This window comes from Quercus lobata, chromosome 2 (assembly GCF_001633185.2).
Source record: "Quercus lobata isolate SW786 chromosome 2, ValleyOak3.0 Primary Assembly, whole genome shotgun sequence".
Taxonomy (NCBI): Eukaryota; Viridiplantae; Streptophyta; class Magnoliopsida; order Fagales; family Fagaceae; genus Quercus; species Quercus lobata.
Genome location: NC_044905.1, coordinates 37,374,344 through 37,386,493, shown reverse-complemented (window position 1 = coordinate 37,386,493; position 12,150 = coordinate 37,374,344). Strand labels below are relative to the sequence as shown.

Below are 12,150 nucleotides of genomic sequence, written 5' to 3'. Positions count from 1 at the left end.
GGAGACTAAGAAGAGCTTGAGAGCACCATGGACAAGATGATAACGGATAAAATAACAATCAATCTCGATGTGTTTAGTCCGTTCATGGAAAACATCATTGTGAGCAATATGAATGGCACTTTAATTGTCACAATAAAGAGGAGTAGCAGAGGATGTGGACACATTTAAATCCTTAAGAAGCCATCGTAGTCAAAGGAGCTCAGATGTGGTATTAGCAAGGGCACGATATTCTGCTTCAGTACTGGAGCAAGCCACAAAGATTTGTTTCTTACTTCGTCAAGAAATTAGAGAAGAACTAAGGAGAAAGTAATAACCCGTAGTAGACCTGCGATTAGTAGGTCTTTTACCCAATCAGCATCAGAGAATGCACGGAGTACAAGAGGAGACTGAGCTGAGTAGAAAAGGTCATGGAAGAGAGTGCCCTTCAAGTATTGAAAAATGCGCCGAACAGCAGCATAGTGAGTTGATCGTGGAGCAGACAGATACTGGTTCACTTGATGAACATCATAGGAAATGTCTAGACGAGTAACTGTGAGATAAATTAGACTGCCAACTAATTGTCTATAAAGAGAAGGATTAAACAATGGTTTTCCCCTCGAGGGTGTCAGATGCGCATTAAATTCAATTGGAGTGTTAACAGTCTTGTTGTTAATGAGTCCAACTCGAGACAAAAGGTCAGAAGCATACTTGGCTTGAGTAATATAAAGATCATCTGTGGAATGAGTAATTTCAAGACCCAAGAAATAGCTGAGATGTCCAAGACCTTTCATCTTAAACTGCTGACTGAGAAAATCCTTGAGTTCTTGAATGTCACTGAGGTCATCACCAGTTATGATCATATCATCCACATATAGGAGAAGCAAAATTTTACCTTTATCAGTGCGACGAAGAAATAAGGCAGAATCATAAGGACTGGCAGTGTAACCCAAGTGAAAGATAGTGGAGCTAAACTTGGCAAACCAAGCTTGTGGAGCTTGTTTAAGGCCATAAAGTGCACGTCGAATGCGACAAACCTTGTTTGATTCAATAGAGAGACCAAAAGGAGGTTACATATAGACTTCTTCACTCAAATCCCCATTAAGGAAAGTATTTTTAACATTCATTTGAAAAAGATCCTATTTACTAGCAGAGACAACAACTAAGAGGGCATGAACAGATGAGATACGAGCAACTGGAGCAAAGGTTTATTCATAATCAATCTCATACTCCTATGTAAAACCTTTTGCAACAAGACGAGCCTTGTAGCGCTCAATGGACCCATCAGAGCGAGTCTTGATCTTATAGATCCACTTACAACCAACCATAGGCTGTCTAGAAGGGAGAGTAACCAGATCACATGTATGGTTTTTAGTTAATGTATCAAATTCCTCTTTCATTGCAATCTGCCATAAAGGGTCAGTGGAGGTCTCACGATAGGTGTGAGGCTCATGGAGTGTAGTAAGGGCAGTGTAACAACGATAGTCAGGTAAATGTGCTGGAATGGATTTTACCCGGGTTGAGTGGCGAGGTGGAATGTCTTGAGGAGGATCTCCAAGCAAAGCAGGAGTATGGGACCCAAGCTTAAGGTGGGGTAGCTCGTCATCAACCTGTTCATTTTCGACCTGTCTAGGAGAAGTATAAAAAATATTTGGAGGTTGGATAAAGAAGTCCAAAGGAGGATCAAGAGTATTTGTAGAAGGAACATGAGACTTATCTAGAAAGATTTCTAAACAGAGGAGGTAGTCAGGGAAGAACGAAAGTGAGAGAGTTCAACAAACAAGCAGTGTTCTCAAAAAACAACATTACGGGAAACACGAAGACGATGAGAGATAGGATCATAACACCGATACCCTTATTGAGTTTCACCATAACCAAGGAAACAACAAAGTCTAGATCGAGGCTCAAGTTTGTTGTGCTCATGAGGCTGAAGAAGAACGAAACAAGCAGATCCAAAGGAGCGAAGGTGATGATAGTCAGGGGGTGATCTAAAAAGGCGCTTATACGGAGTCTGATTATGGATGACAACGCTTGAAATGCGATTAATAGCATGAATAATATGAAAAGCAACTTCACCCCAAAATGGGGTAGAAACTTTGGCAGAAAGAAGAAGAGCACGAATAGTGTCAAGAATATGAAGAAATTTTCTTTCGACTCGACCATTTTGCTGAGAGGTACCTAGACAAGTTAGATGTACAGTGCCATATGAATGTAACAGAGCTTAAAAAGCATATTGAGTATATTTAAGAGCATTATCAGATCGAAAAGTTTTGATACGTTTGGAGAATTGTGTTTCAACCATTTTTGCAAAGTTACTATATATTGGTAAATTTTCATAACGAGATTTCATAGGAAAGATCCAACTATAACGAGAATAATCATCAATAAAAAAAATATATATATATCGAGATCCACCAATACTAGCAACAGGAGAAGGTCCCCAAATATCAGAATGAATTAACTAAAAAATACTATTAGAGATAGATTCACTGTTATTGAAAGGCAAAGCTGGCTGTTTTCCTAACTGGCATGAAGTACAATCAAAATTTTTTTTGGACACAGAACCCAACAGACCCTTAGAAGCTAACTGTTGTACCTGAGAAGATAGTGCATGTCCAAGACGAGAATGCCAAAGTGCGAGAGAAGGTAAGGAAGAAACTGCAGTAGTTGTAGCAGCAACAGAAACAGGAGCAACAGGTGGAAGATGAAGATTGTCCTTAGGAAACATACGCCTAACTCTAGGATCGGTCCCAAACTCTTGTCCTGTCCTCGAATCCTGCACAATACACCCAGAATAGTAAAAAATAAGGCGATATCCTAGTTCAGCTAATTGTCCCACAGAGCACAAATTATAGGATAGGTCAGGTACATGGAAGACCCTAGGAACAGAGAGGTTGGAGGTCGAAACAAAACCTAGACTATTCCCATGCATGGTGAAACCATCAGCTATATGAATATTAAGAGGATGTGGTGCAGGGTCAAGTTTGGAGAATAAGGATGAGTGAGGTGTCATGTGATTGCAACAGGCAGAATAAAAAAGCCAAGTTTGAGACTTATTGTGTAGAATAGAGAGAGTAGTGGAAAGAGATGCATTACCAGCCATACGAACAGCTTGAGCTATGATATTCTATAGTTCAATGGGGGGAGAGGTTGATAATGGATCCAGAAGACTAGGACTCAGTTGAAATGGAAGGCATCGGCAGAGTAGGCTCAGTATTAGCAACAACAGCAGTAGATTTGTTGCAATGGTAACAAGTCTCAATGGTGTGACTAGGATGCTTGCAATAGTTATAGAATTTTTTGTTGGTTTTCTTGCAACGATTACTAGAGCCAGAGGAATCACCTGATTGCTGAGGTTGCTTTATGGGTGGAGAAGGAGTAATAGCCAAACCATTGAGCTTATTCTGGGCTTGAAGGGTTACAAGACGAGCTTCTTCTCTAACCAACTCATTTAACAGCAGTATCAAGAGAGGGAGGAGGATTGTGATTAAGAAGTTGATCTCGGATGGGCTCAAAGTCTTTATGAAGTGACATAAGGAATTCATAAAGACAAAATTCATCTCTAATGGTAGCATATTGCTAAGCATCCTTTGAGCATGCCCAAGTTGGATCAGAAAGGTCAATTTCATCTCAAATGAAGCGAAGTTGATCATAGTAGTCATTGATGGATTGCTCTGGTTCTTGCCTGAGTTAATGCAATTCAACCACTAATTGATATTTCATGGATCTGTGAGTAGTGGAGTACCTTTCGGCCAACATATCCCATGTTGATTTTGCATCATCAAAGCTGCCCAATAGATTGGAGATGGAGGGAATGGAAGTGTTCTGAATTTGTGTGAGGATCATGTGGTTGTGACTATCTCATTCAATCATGCGACTGAGGAAGGCAGCATCTTCTTCACTTGCCCCCTTGACAGGTGTAACACCCCACCCTAATTGCCTAATTAAATTATGTGTTTATATGCATGTCATTATTTTAATTACTTTTAAGTGCATGGAACTTTGATTTTGTGATATTATAGAACATATATGTTATTTTAATGTGTTAGATATAACTTTATAAAATTAAGGATATATATGTGTGTGTGTGTAATGTGTTATTTATTCTTTGTAGATAGGTGTGAATGCAAAGAAAAAGGTAAGTGTGAATGCAAAGTTTATATATATATATATATATATATATATATTTAAGTGTGAATGCAAGAAATTTGGAACAAGTGGATGTGATATTGTTTTCCCCTAGCCATACACGTATCCAAGCCCCAAAAGTCTCCTTACTTTTCTGATTTTCTTGGCTGTCTCTGAAGTCCAGCAGCTATCTTTCTTCTTTCTCCATTTCCCCTTTCTTTGTTCTTTCTTCTTCCTCCTTACACGGCAACATCTCTCCCTTCCTTTCCCACCAAAAATTCTAGTTTCTTTAAAGAAGAAATCAAACAATTAATCCTAAGGTTTCATCTTCAAAGTGTGTAGGTAAGTAAGTTAAACCTCATCTGATTTTGTGTATTGGGATAGTGTAATTGTTGGCTTAATTTCCCTCTTTGTTCTCTACTCTGTTTCTGGAAGTTGAATGGGTGATTCTGTTTTAGTTACTTGAAATATTGATGATATTGTGGTCTATTGAATGCTTATTAGGGTATTTTAATATGTATACAATAGGTATAAAAATATCCAAATGAAATTAAGACCTATTGCTATTTGTTGATGATTTTGTAAGAATATGTACTGAAACTGACTCTGTGACAGATTTGTTGTTCACTAAAAGAAAATTCTGTATTAAATTGTATTTTGTGAGTTAGGATGCAAGGAGTAGTTTGTATGAATTCTAAGACACATATTGTTGTTATAGAAGTGGTCTCACAGTATTTGGATGAACATAAAATTATTGGTTTAATTTGAAAGTTGCAAGAAATTCTGTCAGGACAGATTTGAGTTTACTGTCTTGTGTGATTTTTAGTAAATCATGGGTTAATGCTTTGACTCCGAAATTTTTATGGTTACTACTGGACATACAGGGGGGTAGTCCTGTAAAATTTCATCACAATTGGAGTTGTGTAGACAGTCCGTTTGTATTTTACAAATGGAGCATACGTGGCTGTAAAGAGCAGTGAACAATATATGCTACACCTAACTTTGTGGATTTAATTCTCAAGTTAGGTTGTATGTTTTGAGCTATAATTTTATACACTCATCCTTTGGTGTGTTTGAAGCATGGTTTTAAAAACCGGAACGGACAAAGAACCGGAAAAGAGACTGATTACCGGTTTTATGGTCCGACCGGGGTCAGACCGATGGTCGAACCGATGATGTCATAATTAATATTATTTAAATATTTAAATAATATTTATATAAATTTTGATTTTAATAACTTATTTTAAGAAAATATAAAATATTGAATTTTTCTTTTTCTTTTTTTGCATACTACCTTTTTCTTTTTTTCTAGTCAGTAATTATTGACAAAAAGAAAAATCTATTATTAAGGTTTTATATATTTATATTTATAAATAATAGTCTAACTTTAACCATTTATCTATTAAAAAAATTTTGTTTAAAAAAATACCACAAAGTCAAATGATTAGACAACTCACTGACACAGTGACATACCAATTAGTATGACCAATCTACTTTCCCACTATATCACTCCCCACCACACACGTACACCTTTCTTTAATGAAAAAAAAAAAAAAAAAAGGAAAATGGCAGGGAGAGGTAATTTCGGAGAAATGTAGCTCTAGTTTGGGAAGCTGGAAGTGGATTTATGTGGCCGTGCACTTTAGCACACTTCCATTTCTTTTTTTCTTTTTGTAACTTTCTCTTTCCCACGTTCATAGAGAGAGAGAGAGAGAGAGAGAGAATAATACAGAAACACACAGAAGCAGTAAACCCAACTCTAGCACCCCAACAACCTCTCTGTTGTCAATCTAGCACCCCACACGGTTTACTATCAAAAAGTTTTATTTTTTCAGTTCTCAGTGTTTTGTATTTTGTCCTCCAGTACCTCTCTCTCTCTCTCTGTGTGGAAGTTAGATCTCCATCAGATCCTCTCATTCACTGCCTCACCGAAGAGCTGTGGTTTCAACACCAAGCATGAGCATTCAGTAATTTTCTCCCTCTCTCAAGCATAGCAGATCTGAGGAAAAAAGAAGATTTTTTTAGCAAAAAATCTGTCCTTACCCACTTAGACTGGCAGATCTGAGAAAAAATAAGAATTTTTCTGCAAAATAAAGCTCCATTTCAGATCTCCTTCATCAATTTTGCAAAACCGGTTCAACCATTTCGGTTTCCGGTTTTTCCGGTTGAACCAACGGTTACCGGTTAAATCCGATTTTTCTTACTTTTTCGGTTTTTAAACATAACCGGACCGGATTACTGTCCGGTTCCCGGTTGAACCGGTCGAACCGGACGGTCCGGTCCGATTTTTAAAACTATGGTTTGAAGCATATATAAATTTTATGGATTGGTTTTTCTGTGGTTTGGCTGCAAAATGTTTTTGATGATTGTATTATATGTTTTGGGGAACTTTATGTGATGGGAATTAGGATTTTCTTGAGTTTGAGAGTTAGGTTGTGATTTAGGTATAAGTTTATATGTTAGGAAGAGTTTGTCCATAATAAGTTTTGGTTCTTTTCGTTTAGGTGGCGAGAACGAGAACACGGATACTTGAGCTCCTCGCGTACAATCTCTCGCGCCTTTTGTTTTCAGGTAAGGGACTTGTGACATGTGCTTTTGATAAGTATAAAAGAATTATTTAGAAAAATATTATGTATTAAAGCTCTTAACTAGAGATATTACGTATATGCATGATTTAAGTAAAATACGTGTTCGTGAGTTATTCAATATTACATACATAATAGTTTTAGCATATTGATGCTATGTTATATGTTACGAACATATTATTTAAAAACGAAGTGGATATGCTACTTTGTGAAACATTTATGTATAAGCAAAGTTAATAGAAAAATGTAGTTTCGAGTTATTCCATTGTTGTGTTCTGAACTCAGCCAGTAGGGGTTATAGTACTGGCATTTCCATGGAAATTCTGATTGGCCATTAAAAGTGGGACTGGCTCTGCTGTACCCGCCCTTGTTGGTAACAGCCAACTTGTGGAGGATGTCAACCTACCCCCATGGTTGAAAGTATGTATTATGATATGATTCTGGAATTACCTGGCATTGTGGGGAATGTTGGATGCCCGGCACTCTGTGTTGGAAGCCTCCCAAAGTAGTGACAGACTTACAATTGGTTTAACTAACCTGTATTATAAACGAGGTATAAAGCTATTTGGGAAATTATAAGAAAGGTATATTGAATGTGTTATAAATCTGATGAGAAGTTATGATAAAGTATTTGATAATCTGTTCAAAGATAAGATTACTGAATTTATAATTAAGTTCCTTATTATGTCATTTTATTTATTATATGAAAGAAAAATGAAGCATTCTCATCTGAAAGTTCTTAAGTTATTTTTAAGAACAATATGAACAGTATGAAGGCTATTTTATTAAATTTTGGCATATCCATAAACTTTTTGATTTACATGCATTCTTATTAAAGGCCCATGGAGCTTTAAAACCTTACTGGGCTTTGCAGCTCACCCTATTATATTTCAGTGCACAGGTTCTTCCTGGAAGCAGCGAGAGTATTAGAGGTGGCAAAGATTCTGTGTTTTCTCGTTTTGTTAGAATGTAGAGTTTTGTTGTATAGCAGTTAGCTCTTTTGTTGTATATAAGGAATCAAGATGTACTTGATCCTTTGAGCACAAATGTAATTCGGTACTGTAGTTTGTTTTGAACCCCAGTTGTATGCCTTGGGGTTAGGTTTGTAATAAGAGTTTGCTAAATGTTTAGCTATGTAAATTCTGACTTGAATACCTTAAGTTTCAGCCTGGTGGAATTTTTTCCAAGTTCGAAAGAAATGAAATTTTAGGGTTGCCATCATTTTTGTATATATTTGGCTTTTCTAAAAGAAAATAAGCAGGAATTCAAGAAACAATTCTTGATAAGTACCTTCAGATTAGGTTGGTTCGTGTTAATATTGAGACGAACTTGGTATTAACATGCCGGTCATGCTCTAAACTCTGAAATACAGATTTGGGTCGTGACAACAGGAGTAGTGATTGTACTAGTACAATATTGCCATAGCATGTGACCCATAAGAAAACTACGCATAACTTGAGATCAAGATAAGTAATTCTTATTCCCTTCCAATATAGTATTGATAGGGCGAGGAAGAAAAACATCATTTTTATCCATTTAGAGACACAATATGCAAAAATAGACTGCAAAAATGGAATCTACACGAAAAACTAGGTAAGGAGAACTTGGACTACAAAAGTCAACCTTAGAGAAAAGTCAACTGTCAAAGTCAACGACCCGGTCAAAGTCAATGGGTAAACGGTCAAAGTTAATGAGGTCAACGGTCAGCAGAGATGACGTCAACAAGATGACATGGCGCTGACGTTAGCAGATGACTGGATGCTGACGTAAGCTAGGGTTGACATGGCATTGATGACATCACGAGTGATGTCAGCCTAGAGCTGATGACGGCGTGTGGGGTGCATGAGCTTTGACGCAGAATCTTTGGGCAGCGCGTGCGGTCTCCAATGGCTGCGAGGCTTCCACCAACATGTAAATCGGCGCAAGACGATCTCAATGATGCCTGCAGAAACGTAATCAGAGCAATATTCATGGTGGTGATGCACATGTAGTGGTCTATGCGATGTAGGACTCCTCAACGACAGCAGCTGCAAGCCCGGAACCCAAAGACAATGATTGGAAGACGTTGGAGGTTCAACGGCAAGAGGCTGCGGCAACTGTTGCGATGGCAGAAGTGATGCTGAGAATAGAGTAACACCAATAAGACAAGACTGCTAAGAAAATGTCCATGCAGTGTTGATGCGACTTCTAATGGTGGCATGACTATACCGGAGAGTTTTGACGGCAGCAGTAGGAAGCCAAAGAAGATGAATGCAGTGAAAAAAAAACACCAAGGAAGACAAAGATTGCTCTTAAATATATCGTAAGGACAGAAAACCATGGCCACACGAAGGTAGCTCTGATACCATGTTAGAAATACTAAAATCTTTAGTATTGTATTTTATAATGAAAGAATATACATGAGTACCTTTATATAGGAGACATATGTGTGTAGTACAAGTAAGAGTGTAGTACAAGAATGTGCTATACAAGTAATCTAGCTGGGCCTAAAGCCCACAACATTATACATGTTAACAATGTGAATAGGTGAAAAGTTGTCTCTTCTTCAACATTACATAAGATACAAAATTTGTCTATGGATGTGGTTTGAGCTGCTAAGGGAGAACATCCCAGGAAATCTTATATAACATCAATTTAAATCTAATACAAAATTTTGCATTCCTAATGGCATTCCAATTTTTGTTTGTGAGTGAGCTATTGGAGTCAAGATTTGGATTTTGGTATGAGATAAGCCAATTTTGTTGTGAATTTCCTTGAGCTATTTGGAACCCAAATGTGTTCGTATGAGGATAGGTGGATTTTGAAAAAATTCATAGTTTTTTATGTATCAAAATTTGAGGAAATTCCCTCTGTCACATTGGAGGGAGATAGAATTAATTAGGTCTGAAACTCTATGGATGCCATGGTCATTTTGTGTAGGGGCAGTGGGGGTGAAGCCTTCAAGCATTGGTATCCATGGGTGATCCCAAACAGGTGCGTCTCCCATTCCCTAGAATATAGAATTCCTTTCCATTGCCATTAACAACTTGTGGTTCTCTTGGCATGCATGAATGGGGTGTGCCTTTCAAGTATTTTTTTTTTCATTAAAAGGGATGCCCATGTTCCACCCAAGTTTGGCATTGAGAGCTTTGCTAATGTCTGTTGTCCTGTGGAGTCCTGGACCACCAAGGTTTTTAGGCTTACATATGGGAGACCAAGATTTAAGGCACATTGGTTTTTTTCTCATGTTGGAACCTAGCTACCAAAAGTTTTTAAGAGTGGAGTCAATTTTGGAGCATAGGATTTTGGGATTGAGTAGTATTTATTATACACAAATTGTAACTTGAAGCCTTTGGAATTTAATTTAAAATTTAAAATTTTATTATCTCATAAAAAATTAAATATTGTAGTATCTCTTAAGTGGTTATAACACAATAATATATTAATATTTAAGGCATGTGACTAAGGAAAATTTATTGTGAAATCCAAAATAAAATACTTATTTGGTATGATTATTAAATTTTTTCTAAATATTTTTAGATTTTGTCTACCTTTTTTTTTTTTTTGAGAAGAAGGTTTTGTCAAGAATGCACTTTTTGGAATGTGTGTGTGTGTTTTTATTTATGATCTTTTGGAATGTGTGTTTAAGAAGGTTAGTTTTTATAATTTTCCTGAGTCCTCAAATATTGTTTTCTTCCATTTATTGTTATTTTTTCTTATTTTGTTATTTATTTATTTATTTTTTTGATATAGGAAAAAGTGCAAAATCACAAGAGATGTTAGTTGAAAAGAAAATTAAGTTCTTCTAGAAATTAATTGGAACGATAATTTTCTAAATGATTCTTCATGTTGTATTGCTTTGTTATTTGTGGGTCAATATATAAAATAAAAATTATCTCATAAAAGACTAAGAATATATTATAAATAACATATAAATACTTGATTTTTATTTTAATTTTTTTATATAAAATATATAGATTTCAATCACTCAATAATATGTAACTTATTTAATTTTATAAGAAAGATAGTATCTCAACAAAACTTATTATATTGAAAATTTTGAATTAAGAATTTTCTTGTTATTTTGGTTAGTTATCACTCACAAAATATTAAAAAATTACTCATATTTCCAAGAATAACAATCACATACATAACTATGCGTACGTGTGTGTGATTTGTTGATCCTAGAAGTTGATCCACCCCCTAAGAGACGATTTCTAGCTCCATTCCCACTCATATAAATCTCAGCTTATTTGCAATAAGATTTATCTAAATCCCTCTCTCTTTTTTCTTTCCTTTTATTTTGTGGAAAAGGTTTCACAACATGTTTTAGATTTCATAACTGGTAACCTAACGAAATTGCCAGACTTGACGCCACCTAAACCAAAACCAACTCGATCTGAGCAGGTAGGTGGTCAATGGAAGATCTCCGGCATCAGAAACCAAGGAGTGCAAGTCAAGTGATGGTTTTGGGCTTTGAAACCAAACAGAAACCAAACCGACCAAATCCAAGCTTACTAGAAACTGTCATCCCCTTTAATGCTCGCCCTCCCTCTCTCTTAGTCTCAAATATGTCAAGATCCGATGAGATCTAGTCGAGATCCATCAAGGTTTGGACCATATCGGATGACGCCCCTCTCAGCCATTACTTCGTTGGTCTCAAATCCGACTGTTGTCCACCCAAAACAAAAACTACTTGACTCGTGGTTAGTGGCGGTTGGCGGCATGTTTATTATCTCTCCACCTAATCAGGTTAGGTCGGTTGCAAGTTGAGCCTAAACCCGATCCAACCCAACTTGTGGACATCCCTACTTTGCATGGTGACCTCAATGGTTTTGTACGGGACAATTTTGCCCATGCCAATAGTAGAATTCACAAGTCTACAGTGCTTAGTTAAAGAAAGAGAGAGAGAGAAGGATATGGATGTTTGCATCATCTCCCTTCCCCTTATTTCTTGATTCTTCTTTGACAAAGAGAAACATTGTTTATTGTAGCTTTTTTTTATGTTGTCTTATTTTAGAATTATTTTTTTTTTGGACTTTACTTTACAAAGTTAACGCAAAATTTAAGAAAATTTAAAAACTACTCATTTACTTAAGGGTTCTGTTAGTGGATTGATGACATAACATTATTTGGATTATTTATTATAAAAAGGAGGGTCAAGATTAAAGTAACTCTATTTGGTAGAGTACTTAGGAATTCTAAAAGATTTCGGTCCGTTAAAGGGTCTAGGGTTTTGAGAATGTAAGGGTTAGAATGGTTCTTAAGGTGCTTGATAAGAAATATTTATGAGAAGGGAATTATGATTTGGAAAAAAATGATAACCAAGGTTTTTGTTATGCATGAGAATAATAATTAAAGCTTACCGAAACATACTAAAACCACAACAATAAAATATAAAAAATGCAGGAGAGAGAGAGAGAGAGAGAGAAAAGGGGAAAACGTATTGATCCAATCCTTGTAGCAAAAGATATGTGGCATG

General features: G+C 36.4%; 1 long non-coding RNA gene across 1 annotated transcript; it reads left to right on the top strand.

The window, feature by feature from the left end:
- The first annotated feature begins 4,231 nt into the window (after positions 1-4,231).
- On the top strand, positions 4,232-7,910 carry LOC115975508. The gene is made up of 3 exons (XR_004088124.1): positions 4,232-4,446; positions 6,609-6,675; positions 7,584-7,910. It is a non-coding gene; the product is annotated as an uncharacterized LOC115975508 (long non-coding RNA).
- Positions 7,911-12,150: the final 4,240 nt, after the last annotated feature.